We start from the raw sequence: 11,792 nt of genomic DNA, 5'->3' as shown, positions 1-11,792 counted from the left end.
ATCAGGTAATTATGGCCGGGGGAGGGGGCCAGCTTTATGGAGGAAGAATCCCTTGAAAGAGGGGGCTTTTGATGTCCCACACACGGTGGGACAAGCTGGGATTCAGAGCTATAAATTGGTGAGCACATGGTTTCCCAGAGAGGAACTGGGCCGGGGGTCTGTAGCCAGCCCCTTGGACTCCCGTTAGGTCTCCTCAGCTGGTGGCTCTCCTGCATGTGTTGCCCTTGTTTGGGACACCACAAAGTGCTTCCAGGGCTCAGGCCCTGAACTCTGCTCTCTGGTATACAAATATGTTCAAATGAATTTTAGCCTGGTTGGGATTTGAAGTGACCAGTCCCCTGCCTGTTGGTGTGGGTGGGCCAGCAGGAGAACAGGCTGGGCTGCCCCCACTGACCAGGCAGGGTGGCCGAGCAGGATACCTGCCCACAGGAACCAGCACAAGCCACACTGGCAGCCAAGCTCGGGGAGGCTGCACTGAAGAGAAGAACCTCTGCACGAGGGCAAACCATGCTGTCTGTCCAGCCCCTCAGGTCATTCTCACCTCCATTTCCCTCCCCTTCTATGAACCAGGAGGTCATAGTTCAATTCCCTGTCAGGGCACATGCCTGGGTGGCAGGCTCAAACTCCCAGTAGGGGGCATGCAAGAGACAGCTGATCAATGATTCTCATCACTGATGTTTCTATCTCTCTCCTTCCCCCTTCCTCTCTGAAAGTAATAAAAATATATTTATTTTTTTTAAATGTGAGCAAATGTGGATGAGACATGTTAGCACAGGAGGAACCCTGAAATCAGCATCACAAGACCCGAAGGGCTGCTTTGTGTGACTTTGAGCAAGTCACGGTCTCTCTCCGGCCTCCGCAGGATGCAGTGTGCTAGTTCCTTCGGCTTCTCCTTTTAGCTTAGAGTCCAGGGGTGGGCAAACTTTTTGACTCGAGGGCCACAATGGGTTCTTAAACTGGACTGGAGGCCCAGAACAAAAGCATGGATGGAGTGTTTGTGTGAACTAATATAAATTCAAAGTAAACATCATTACATAAAAGGGTACGGTCTTTTTTTTTTTTTTTTTTTTAGTTTTATTCATTTCAAACGGGCCGGATCCGGCCCGCGGGCCGTAGTTTGCCCACGGCTGGCTTAGACTAACCCACCTGCGGCCTGGAGAAGGCAAGTCAGACAGTGCCAACCCCTCCCCAGTGAGCCAAGGGACCCCTGGTTTCGCTCACAATTTATTCCCAGTAGCTAGTGCAGTGGTGCCACATAGAAGGTGCTCAATAAATATCTGTTGCCTTATGGGTAAATGGGAATTGAGAGGCACAGAGACGCTGGTAATTAGGGGAAACACTGGAGCTGAAAAGGCCTCTTCAGGCTGCACTTCCCGCTAATGGACTAGTAAACCAGTACACTCCTTCCCTGAATCCTTCCAGCACTTCAGGGTCTGATCATAATCTTTAAAGCCCTAGAACTGGCCTTGGCCATGTAATTTGTAAAATCATGGACCTGATAAGATTGTTCCTTCCTCCTCCCTCTGCTGTTTCACTCAAACTTTCTCCCACCGGTTATCTTCTGGCTTACACTCCCCCGGTGGATCTGCTCTCCTGAGCCTCCCACTCCTCAGGGGAACCCTGCCCACAGTAGTCCCCTTCTGGACAGACGTGGATATGTCTGTGGCCATAATACTGTTTGGACTGGGAAAAAGGAAATAAGCTGGACAGTCTTTTGACGTGCATGACCTCTTCAGCTCTCCCAGTGTGATCGAACAGAGAGAGGTCATCCACCGGGTGCTAGCAGAGCCAAACACCAGACAGCAACAACTGCAGTGGAGAAATGTTGGCTGTTTTATTATGAATGGCGCCACCTGAGAACGGGAGGCTCATGCTCAAGAGCCCGAACTCCCGATGGCATGTAGCTTACAGCTTGTATAGGACAAAGTCACTGGACACTTTGGGTTAGCGTTTGGCATCCTGTTGGGAGCTGATTGGTCAGAGGTGAGGTAAAGTAACCAATCATTTCTTCAGGCCTTGAGGACAGCTCTCAGGTCTGTCCCACTGTCCCTCTGTCTGGTTTCATGAGGAAGTAGCCTGGGGGTGGTTCTACCCGAAGGCTCAGGAGCTGCAATATAACTTAGATTAAGATGTTATCTTTAGCCAGAGGTCCAGGTCCAAGCTATTGGTCTTCTGCTGCCTCAGGGGTTATTGGTTATTACGGGAAAGGCTAGGTCTCTGAGGAATATATATAGAGAGAGATGATTTCTAGAGCTAGGGTTTAAAGCTAAGTTTTAATAAAAGTCATAAGGACCCTTGGTTTCACCAGGACTCATCAGTCCACAAGCACTTACTGAGCACAACACCCTGCCCTGAGCAGTTTGGGGATGAGATTGGAGACCCAGTTCCTGACCTGAACCCCACAGTGTGTCTGGGGAGGAGACTGCACACGCCAGAGCTGTGCGGGACACGAGGTACCACTGGACAGCATGCGGTTCACTCCCCAGTGAAGAGAATGAAGAGCGTAGTGTCGGAAACAGCACTTTGGTGCCTGAGTTCTGACTCTGCACTTAGTAACACTAGGACCTTGGGCAAGTTCCATTACAGATCTGAGCACAGAGTCCTTATCTATAAAGTGGGGGAACCAGGGACCTTGTGAAATACAAAATCCCTTTTAGGCCCACATTACGGGGATACCTGCTGCCGCAAGATCCACAGATGGGTCTAAGCTCGGTGAGCAGAAGCTGGGGGAGAAACAGGTTACTTGTGTCATCTCAGAGTATCTCCCACAAGGCACGTAGCAATTATGAAGAGAAAAATGCTGGAGAAACCTGGCAGACACCCCGTTAATCAAGTGATCAAGGTTACCATGACAGACTTTAATAAGACAAATTGGCATTACGTACCCCTGGTGGGATGCACTGAGAAGGGCACACATCACTTCTATGGTTCCTGCCAAAATGCATAACCTCATCTAGTCATGAGAAAAACATCAGACAAGCCCAGAATGAGAGACTTTCCACATACAACTAATCAGCCTTATTAAGTGAGTCAAAGTTTGAAAGACTAAGGAATGAGTCACAGGTTGGAGCAGCATAAGGAGACGTAACAACTAAATGAAATGTGGGACCCTTGATGGAAACAAGAACATTAGGGAGAAAAAACACCCATAATGTACTATGGGTTGTGTAAGATGTTAACATTAGGGAAGCTGAGTGAGGGGTGTACAGAGCTCTCTGCTATTTTTGCAACTTTTCTGTAAGTCTAAAGTTATTATTCTTAAAAGTGACTCCGGATTTGTAAGGAATAAATGAGGTGGTGTTTGTAAGGAGCTTAGCACTGCTGCACAGTAAGTGCTCCAGAAACTTTAACTTCTATTTGGTTTGACAAATTCAAAGGATGGCAGGTGGAGGGGAGGGTGATCCATTCTCCCAAGCAGGAGGGTTAGCCTGAGAGGCCTAAAGGTAAAGGGTATGTTGGGAAACAAAAGCAGACCAGGAGACCAAAACAGAAGGCTAAAAAAAGATTAAAAAAAAAAAGTAGGGATGTAATAGGAAAGGCCTCAAATAGGAAACCAATTTCAGTTAAAGGCAGTGGGAAGCACCTGCATGAAAAAGTGGCAACAAAACCTACAAGTTCCCACATTTCAGAAAGGCCAAGGGGAGGAGGGAGAGGAAGGAGGGAGAGGGAGGGAGAGGGGGAACCTCCAAGAACTTTGCTAGGAGTTTGGAATGTAAAGGTCTGCACCAGCTGGCAGCATGGAATCGTGGAGGAAGGTGGGGCAGGGGTGGGGTACGGTAAAAGCAGGTGGAACATCTAGGGGGCCCCAGGAAGCTGAGCATCCTGAGTGGAAATCCAAACGGAGCCTGTTTGCTGCTTCCTGGTCCCAGATGCTTAAATGCAAACGGATAAAAAGGATGCTGGGAGGCAGTCCAGGAACATTCAGCGTCTGCTAGGAAGTCAAACCAAATGCAACAGCAATGTGACTTGCTGTGTTCAGAGAGGTGGGAGGCCCGACTGCTTGGTCACATGAGGAGATTGGAAATGAAGCTCAAATTTAAGCTCACTGTGTGGGTGAGAGAGGTTGGTTCTGTCTGGACCCTCCCTGAGCTGGCACAGCTGGCCCTGGAGGCCTCAGAAGCAGCAGATTTGAGGGTTCACCATTCAGGACAGTGCGCTAACCAGAGACCCTGGGGTTGAGAGGCCCGGCAAGGGCTCCCTGCGCTAAGTGCTAAGTGTGACTGTGGGGCGTTGCCTCAGACCCTCCCATCATCTCCCCTCGGAGAGGAAGGGCTCCAGCAGAGGGACCATAAAGCAAAGGTAGGGCTGCATGTGACTTGCTGTGCTTGGGCTCAGCTGCATGTGGGGACTGTGGAGAGGGTCTAGTCCAGCGTTCTCCATCCTGGCTGTGCATTAGGATCACTTGGGACTCATTTAAAAAAACCCCAATGCCAGGGCCTCGGTCCTTAGATAATCTGATTTAATAGGTCCAGGTAAAAAACAGAAATAGGTAGTTTTAGGGCATTAGTCCTTTTGTTTTGTTAACTTTATATCCTGGGAAAAAAAACCAAAAAAGCACCCCCCCCCCCAAAACAGCTGAGTGGACAGAATAATGTCCCCCCTCCATTTGTCCATTATCTCACTCAAACAATTTTCTTTTTTTTAAGGATATATTTTTATTGATTTCAGAGAGGAAAGGAGAGGGTTAGAGAGATAGAAACATCAATGATGAGAGAGAATCATTGATCAGCTGCCTCCTGCACGCCCCCTACTGGGGATCGAGCCTGCAACCTAGGCATGTGCCCTTGGCTGGAATTGAACCCAGGACCTTCAGTCTGCAAGCTGATGCTCTATCCGGCGAGGGCTTGCTCAAACAATTTTCAACTCTGTCAGTCTGTGACAGCACTGCCTCCACTGCGGCCTCCTGGACCTGGCCCCTGGGTTACTTTGAAGCAATCTCAGACGTCAGAGCCCATGATTACGGCATCCCCAGGTGGTTCCCATGTGCAGACCAGGTTGAGACCTGCAGATCTAGTGCAAGCCCTTCATTGTACAGATAAGCAGACTATGGCCCAGGGAGGAGAAAGGATGTGCAAAAGCTCCACAAATCGCCTCTTCCTCTTTAACATTCCATGAACACATGAACCTGGAAGCACCATAGAGACTTTTGGAGTATCCTTGTCAAAACACTTCTGGGAAGCCTCACCCTGGTGACAAGCCAAGACCTTCCAGAGGTGGAGTGGGCCTCCACCCCAGATGCCAGCCGGAGGTTTTGTTTCTTCTGGTTCCTGGCAGACCTCCGTCCTGCTTTCTTCTGCTTAGTATCACTGCTAGACAGCTCACGAAGGGCCCTGTTTGAATCCTCTCAAGCTCTCTGCCCCTTTGGTTGAAACTCAGTGGTTCTGTTTTCTGCCTGAAGAACTGGGTGGGGCTGTGATGACTCAGAGCTGGGAGGGCCTGGAGTTGCTGGCCTGGGGCTCCTCCACGCTCCAGAGGCACAGGAGGCCAAATGTTCACAGAGGACCAGGTGGCAGGACCTGGGGGCGGGGAGGGGGTACCTTCCTCACAGGCGCCTGCACACAATGACAGGTGTGTCTGCCACATCTGTCTAATTTCTAATCAGAGAGCAGGTGCTAATTGTGAAACCTGGTGTTTGTTGACTCAGGACCTCCCTCAGTGCCTTCAGCCTGGTGGTCCACTGGGTCTCACTCAGAAGCTTAGGGTGGCTGGTGTTAACAGCAGCCCCAGACCTGGGAGACCTGGGAGAGCTGGGCTGTGGTGGCTTTGGTCAGTGTGCAGGGGCTGGAGTTTCCTTTCCTGCCTTTTAGAAAGTTCCCTTCTATTTCATCTCTGCAGCCTGAGCCCTTGCCCTGGGCGCTCCCTTGTGATGCTGTGGAGCCAGCCAGCACCACCTCCTCCCTGCTCTTAAAGAGGCTGCCCTCAGAGCCAGGGCTGTGCATGGGGTGGGGAGGTGAGGCTATGCCAGCACATTGCTACCCTGATCCATACCGTCAGGCTTTCAAAGAGGGGAAAGAAAGATCCCCTGAGCGGCAGCATCAGGGACGCCACATCTTCATTTGACATTTGACCTGTAGTCCAAGGGGCAGTCATATTTGTCACCTTAAAAAAATCAGTTGCTTCCAGGACAACCACATCTGGGGCCCTGGCTTAGGCTGCTCCTGTGTTTGTCACCTCCATGTTTAATCTGTAGACTGCGGGGTGGACTGGTGTGTACGTGGGTGCATGTGGGTGTTGGGGAGGAGGGGTGTCAGAGTGGAGGCTGAGCATTCATCACAGACACACCTCTGAAGCATGGGAGAAGTGGAGAGTAAGATTCCTCCCTGCAAGGACCTTAGGGTGCAGCTGATAAGGCAGAACAGGCGTGTACACATGGGAGAGACCCAAAGATACTTATCCTTTGTGTGTCAGCAAGTCTGACCTAAAGGACTGCTGTTCACCGACTATCTCGGGTGGAGAACTGAGTAAAGGAGCCAGCAGAGGTGGGAAGGCACCGGCGAGAGGCAGTGAGGAGAGTCTGACAGAGCTGAGTGCTGGCCTTGGAACAGGACAGGAAGGTAACCCTGGTGCCCCACACCCCATCTCTGAATGAGGACTATGGGGTCAGCTCAGCTCTATGTCATGTAAGGTCCAGCCATGGCAGGCGGCCACCTCGTTTACCCTCTGTCAGGGCATCCTCTGAGAGCCAAGCCAAACAACATCTTTATTTTCTAGAAAATGTGCAAATAAATGCGTTTTATGTTATTTCAGACACTCAATTTTTATTTTGCATAAATTTACTATATGCTGCACAGTCAACTCAGTATACAAGAATCCCTTGAAAGGGCGAGTCGTCGCGGGGCCTACGTGGGCGGGCCGCCAGGCCCCATGAGGCACAGCCTGACCATGCTGCTGGCGGCCTCGGGCACCGACTCCCCAGCCCATGGCGGGAGCCCGGCGCAGGCCGCCACCCGCCCGCCGCCCCCCCCCCCCCCCCGCCCCCCCCCCCCCCCGGACCACGCGGCGGCGGTGGGGCACGTGCCCTCGCCCGAGGAGATGGAGGAGGAGGCGATCGCCGGCGCCCCCGGGGATGAGACGGAAGTTCCTGTCTGGGCTGGAACTGGTGATCTGCTGGACCCCTGGCAACCGGACTGGCCCCTGGAGCCCGGGCTCAGCTCGCCCTGGGGGGGCTAGGACTGCGCCCTCCATCTTGCCCTGGGTCCTCCATTTTTGGGGCGGCCGCCATGTGCTCAGGAGAGTGCCTTCTTCCCGGAAGCCCAGGCCCCTGCTGGCCACGCCCAGGATTTCTTTAAACTAACCAATGACAATCAAGGGACGTGCGCGCCATAGAGATGACCACATCCTGTGTAACAAGACCCGACTAGCGCCTGGCCAATCGGCGGGGCCCACAGTCCCCTCCCCTGCCCTTACTATAAAACCCACAATCCCATCAGGCCTCGCTCTCTCGGCCACTGGGCTTACCGTTGCATCGGTGAGTGTGGTCGGGGAGCCGAACTAGTTCGAAATGAAGGACTCTTTGCTTTTGCATCGGACTCGCTGGCTCCCTGGTGGGCCCTTGGGAATCTTGAAATCTAGGCACAACACCCTAAGTTGGCTAGTGGCATATTTCAGCCTCAGGTTAGGTCCAGTAGAAGTGGTTGGGCTGTGGAGACTGCTAAGCTCTTCCCTCAAAATGGATCCAGGGCAGGGGGATGTGTTGAGCAAGGCTGGCAGGTCCCCTGGCCCTGTCACACATGTGAAATAGGGAAGGGGAACTTTTCTAAGGCTTTTATCTTTGTTTTCAAACTGCCTGGGCTCATTTAGCTTCTTGTTAAGGCCATTTTCAGTTAATTCTTGTCTTTCTTTCTTTACTTTTTTAATTAAAAATCCAGAGATTGAATTGTCCTGAAAAATTGAAACATTTGATAGTGTTGCCAAATTAGGATTTGTTTTCCTCACTTTCAGAGCTCTTTCCAAGGAATTTTATTTCAAGAAAACAAAAATTAAAGTAAAGGTGATGATTACTCCGTTGCCTGTTGCCCGTTGCCAGGTGATGGGAGGCAAATAGCATTTGTAGAAAATCCAGTGGTTCTGCTGAGTGTAGCTGGTGAGGTCAGGGAGACAGAAGACAGTGGCACAGTCCTGGCTCCTAAGAGTAGGGAAGTGCCCCAGGAGCCCCAGGTGGCTTTTCTGTTGGCTGAAGCTTTGTGGTCTGTGGGAGGAGGCAGTGTCTGGTGCCCTAGAAGCAGGCTGTCTCCTGTCTGTCAGCTGCCTGGCCAGCCTGGGTCCTGCTGATGGGCTGTGAGTTTGTCTCGAGTTGTTAAGTCTCTTTCCCTTCCCCTGCCCTTGAGGAAACGTCCCCAGCCCTTCTCTATGGCCTTCACCTTTGTATCCTGATGCTCTTCTGGCCTTGAAAATTCAAATTCTCTTCCAGAGTGTGTCCTCTCATTTCCCTGGCCTCTGGAGCAAGGTCACCTCTGAGGCCAGCCAGCTGGTCCTTCTTCCAGGTCTCCTCACTCTAGGAAGATACCCCATTGTTGGGGTCCAGCCTCAGCAGGTCCAGGGGTTCCCAAAGGTGTGGAGGGAGTCGGTGAAGAAGGAATGGCAGTGTTCAGTTGATCAGCATAGCGAGGTTCTCCTTTTTTCTCTCCGGTTACATCTGTATTTATACCAGTTGATTTTAATCCTATCCATTCTATTCCAAAGGTTAGGGTGTTTGTTATCTCCATTCCAAGGTCACTACTCTACTGTTCTGTTAAGCTACAAGGAAGTAACTGAAGGAGATTATCCTAAGTAAAGATTATGTAGTTTAAGTGTGATTGTTCGTAGTTAAAGTGATTAACTACCCGCCTGGCACTTAGTTAAGGGGTTTTACTGATTCCCTTCCTTAGTCCTGTTAATCCCTAACTCCAGGGAAAAATCCCCACCTGGGGAAACAACCTTTCCTGGAGAGGTGACCTTGGTTAAAACACATAGCACTAAGAAGGGGAGCAAACATATTAAGAACAGTATGCCATATACCCCAGGTCCCTTGAAACATATGCTGTGCAGATGTTTCTTCCCTGCAGTGACTGTGTCAAGCAGCAAGGATGGACTGGCTTTTGGCAAATTCCCTCTTTTTTATTTTTTAAATGACAGCGCGTGTAAATCAGTGGCCACCTCTTGGATTGGGTTGTTTAAGACTCGGAAGACCTGTTTGTGACATTGCCAATAGGTCAGTCCGAGGCTTAACCCTATATCGGCTCCCCACACCCCATCAGTTGGTTTGATTCCCTTTGGCAGAAATAAGTCTCAATTAGTCAGCTTTCCTCACCACGCCAACCACTTCTGTGTGTGCGGAGGGGGTGGGGTGGAGTACCTTTTCTCTCTATTCTGAGCACATCCCTCTCTGAGCCTCCACCCCCAGGATTTAATTCCAAGACCTTAAGGCCTCTCTCCCAATTTGCCAGATTCTGGGGCCAGCTCTGGAAAGAGAGTTAAATGGACATTTAAATTGCCACAAAGACAACACATCTTTTATGAGATTCTCACCTGAGTCTTGAAACCTAAATGTTCCTCATGCAGAGTTCTCACTCCTGCTTCCGAAATTCCCCTGCCTACTAGAGCTGCCCGTAGGAAAACAAACACCCACAGGCAGACTTTGGCCCACAGCCTGTGGCACTTCACATGAGGCTGTGTCCACAGAAGCGCATGTGCATGCGCACAGCAGCCTTTGGCGGGATGACAACCAGGCCTAACTTCTTGGCCAGAAGCCCAGGTACACAGGGTCCTCGGTGACTTCACCGTGGCCAGCCCACTTTTGGGGGCGGGGTCCATCTTGAGTTCCCTGCACAGTTCCACTGACCCTTCCCTCACATTGCTTTTTCCAGGCAAGACCACAGCCTCTCACACGGAGAAGCCTGAAAAGTTTCCTCAGGAGGAAAATCAAGCTTGCTTTATTATCTCCTGTTCCCCACAAACGGCTCATAGAAAAAAGGTCAGGGTTACTTGATTTTCTCTGAGGGAGAAGGCTGCAGCCAAGACCCCCATCTGAGCACACCTTGCCCATCCTATTGGCTTCTCACCTGGGCCTGTCCTGAGGATGGTGCCTTTGAGGCAAGTAAAGGCTGTTTGCAAACAGCAAGATGCATGTTCCCTTCTGGGGACTGACATGAGTGGGAGGACGGAGTAATGAAGAAACTCAGCCTCTCAAGGTGCAGGGTCTGGACTGGGGGGTCCCAAACAGAGCAGGTTCTGACCTTGGGCCGGTTCAAGAGCAATCAGCAAGCTGTCAGCCTTTATTGGGTGCTTAGGGTGTGCCACGTTGTTGACTGGAAGGCTGTGGCAGACAAGCGAGAGCCTCATCAACCTCCTGGGAAACTTAGAGGCCAGTTGGAGAAAAGACCAACACAGAGAGTAGCTGGAGCCTTGAAGGCACAGCGACCTTGGATAATGCTCTTAACCCCAGGGACTGTTCATTCATCTGTAAGTTGGGGATAATGTTCATGAAAGTCAAGGCTGGACCAACCAGATGCTGCTCAAAGGAGTTCAAAAAATGGCAGGTGCTTGCCCTGACCGGTTTGGCTCAGTGGATAGACCATTGGCCTGCAGACTGAAGGGTTCCAGGTTCAATTCCCGTCCAGGGCATGTACCTTGGTTGCAGGCACATCCCCAGTAGGGGGCGTGCAGGAGGCAGCTGATTGATGTTTCTCTCTCATCGATGTTTCTGACTCTCTATCCCTCTCCCTTCCTCTCTGTAAAAATCAATAAAATACATTTAAAAAAAATGCCAGGTGCTTGTGGGCTGGAGTGGTCAGAGAGGGCTTCTTACATGGGGAGTTCCTTCCTTGTAGCGAGGGCCTGTGAATTTCATCTTTGTATCCCCATCTGTAGCCCACTCCCCGAAATTCACCAGGTTCTCAATTAATGCACATTGATAGTCTTCAATATTTTATTTATTTATTTAAGTACTAGGGGCCCGGTGCACGAAATTTGTGCACTGGGTGTGTGTGGGGAGGGGAGTGTCCCTCAGCCCAGCCTGCCCCCTCTCACATACTGGGAGCCCTCAGGCGTTGACCCCCATCACCCTCCAATAGCAGGATCGGCCCCTTGCCCAGGCCTGACGCCTCCGCCAGAGGCATAGACCCCCATCACCCTCCGATCGCCTGATCGGCCCCTTGCCCAGGCCTGACGCCTCCGCCAGAGGTGTCAGGCTTGGACAGGGGACCCTCATCTCCCCCCGATCACTGGCTCTGGCCCCCGCCCAGGCCTGAGGCCTCTGGCCCAGGAATCATGCCTGGGCAGGGGACCCCCATCTCCCTCTGATCGCTTGCTCCACCCCCCGCCCAAGCCTGACACCTCTGACCCAGGCTTCAGGCCTGGGCAAGGGGACCATCATATCCCCCCAATCCCCGGCTCCGCCCCCCGCCCAGGCCTGAATCCTCGGCCAGAGGAGTTGACCCTCATCACCCTCCGATCACCAATCACCGGATCGGCCCCTTGACCAGGCCTGAGGCCTCCGGCAGAGGTGTCAGGCCTGGGCAGGGGACCCCCAGCTCCCCGCGGTTGCAGGCTCCGCCCCTGCCCAGGCCTAACGCCTCTGGCCTAGGTTTCCGGTCCGGGCAGCGGGGACCCGCAGCTGCAGCGGCCCCGCGATCGTGGGCTTCGCTTTAGGCCCAGGCAAGGGACCCCTAGCTCCCGGGACTGCCAGCTTCGACCGTGCCCAGCTCCCATCGCTGGCTCCACCCCTACTTCCTGCTATCACTGGCCAGGGCAGCAAAGGCGCCTGATTCTCCGATCATGGCTGGGGGGCAGGGCAAAGGTGGCCCCAGGGTTCT

General features: G+C 52.1%; 1 long non-coding RNA gene across 1 annotated transcript in view; it reads left to right on the top strand.

The window, feature by feature from the left end:
* The first annotated feature begins 4,065 nt into the window (after nucleotides 1-4,065).
* Nucleotides 4,066-11,792, top strand: part of LOC132213314 (uncharacterized) — a 69,608-nt gene continuing 61,881 nt past the window's right edge. The window contains exon 1 of the long non-coding RNA XR_009447946.1: nucleotides 4,066-4,299. This is a non-coding gene — a long non-coding RNA (uncharacterized LOC132213314). The remainder of the gene's footprint in view (nucleotides 4,300-11,792) is intronic.

This window comes from Myotis daubentonii, chromosome 12, assembly GCF_963259705.1.
Source record: "Myotis daubentonii chromosome 12, mMyoDau2.1, whole genome shotgun sequence".
NCBI classification, from domain to species: domain Eukaryota; kingdom Metazoa; phylum Chordata; class Mammalia; order Chiroptera; family Vespertilionidae; genus Myotis; species Myotis daubentonii.
Note: the sequence above shows the minus strand (reverse complement) of the source record. Positions and strands in the feature narration are given on the sequence as shown.